Below are 233 nucleotides of genomic sequence, written 5' to 3' on the forward strand. Positions count from 1 at the left end.
ACTGAGGCCCTGTGGAACCTCCCCTTAGGCTGGGGGGGGGATCCGTTAGCATGGGGCGGGCTCCGCCCGCCCTGTTTCCCAGAAACCCAATAGATACCCTCAGCCAAACAGGGCATTAGGCTGGGCAGGGCAGACATGCCAGCGGAGAACAGAGCTTGATTGCCAGATGCCCAGATCCCTGCAGGGAACATGCTCAGCACCCCTATTATATTTGCAATCAATCACAAAGGAGA

The sequence above is a fragment of the Mauremys reevesii genome, linkage group 7 (assembly GCF_016161935.1).
Source record: "Mauremys reevesii isolate NIE-2019 linkage group 7, ASM1616193v1, whole genome shotgun sequence".
NCBI classification, from domain to species: domain Eukaryota; kingdom Metazoa; phylum Chordata; order Testudines; family Geoemydidae; genus Mauremys; species Mauremys reevesii.